Consider the following 1400-nt stretch of genomic DNA (forward strand, 5'->3'; position numbering starts at 1 on the left):
AAAAAAAAAAAAAAAAAGTGGAATCTCTCCATTCTCAAACTATTTGAGTCTTTTCATGTGAATCCTCACACATCATACAGAGGAAATAAGTCACCCCCATTGTACCCTGCCTAATATCCCAACCCAAATAATGCAAATATAAATCAAAAACACAAGGTTTAGCAGAGTTTGTTACACAGAAATTACTGGGGAAAAGTGTTTTTTTTTTTTTTTCCTATGAAAGTTATCATGGGCATTGAGCCCTTTGCACAAATTAAAAACCCAACTAACAAAGAGATTAAGACAAGAAAGAGTACAGAATCTTAAAGGGGACAAAAAAATTAAATCAATCAGAATATCATCGAAAGCATTTTTGAGGACACTAAGACCCAAATAAAAATTACTTGAGCAAGATATGTAGCTAAAGGTTCCATCAAGATGGCGGAATAGACAGACAAGCTACACCAACTCTCTGCAACACAGAAATAATAAACAAATTGAATAACAGCAGAAGAGAAACCAGATGAAAGGGTCCTTCTAAAAATTAAATTTTTGTGTGCTTCCAAAGACTTCTCCAAAAGAGTTTAAAAAGGAACCTACAGATTGGGAAAAAATATTTGTCAATGACATATCTGACAAGGGACTTTATCTCTAGAATTTATAGAAAACTCCAACACTTCAACAACAAAAAGACAAATAATCCAATTAAAAATGGGCAGAACACATGAATAGACACTTCACCAAAGAGAATATTGAAGCAGCCAACAAACATGAAGAAATGCTTACAATCATTAGCCATTAGAGAGATGCAAATCAAATAATGAGATACCATCTTGTCCAAACACTAGTAGCAAAGTTCAACAAGACAGAAAATAACAAATGCTGGCAAGGATTCAGAGAGATTGGGACTCTCATACACTGCTGATGGGACTGTAAAATGATACAACCACTATGGAAAGCAGGATAGCAATTCCTTAAAAAGTTAGAATTAGAAATACCATTTGACCCAGCCATTCCATTACGCACACACTGCTGTCAAGTCAGATCCGACTCATAGCAACCACTCATTGGCTTTCTGAGGTGATATCACTATGGAAGTAGATTGCCCAACCTTCCTTCTGAGGAGTAGCTGGTGGGTTTGAACTGCCAGCCTTCTGGTTACCAGTCAAATACCTTAGGCACTATGCCATCAGAGCAAGAAGAGATATATGCACACCCATTTTCACTATTTACAATAGCCAAAAGATGGGAGCTACCTAGGTGTCCATAAACTAAAGAATGGATAACCAAACTATGGTATAAACACACAATGGAATATTATGCAACCCTAAAGAATAATGCAGAATCTGCAAAACACTGCATAACATGGATGAACTTGGAGGACATTATGCTGAGTGAAATTAGTCAATCACAGAAGGACA

Source organism: Orycteropus afer, unplaced genomic scaffold (genome assembly GCF_000298275.1).
Source record: "Orycteropus afer afer isolate SDZICR_OR568_19922 unplaced genomic scaffold, OryAfe1.0 scaffold00096, whole genome shotgun sequence".
Lineage (NCBI taxonomy): Eukaryota > Metazoa > Chordata > Mammalia > Tubulidentata > Orycteropodidae > Orycteropus > Orycteropus afer.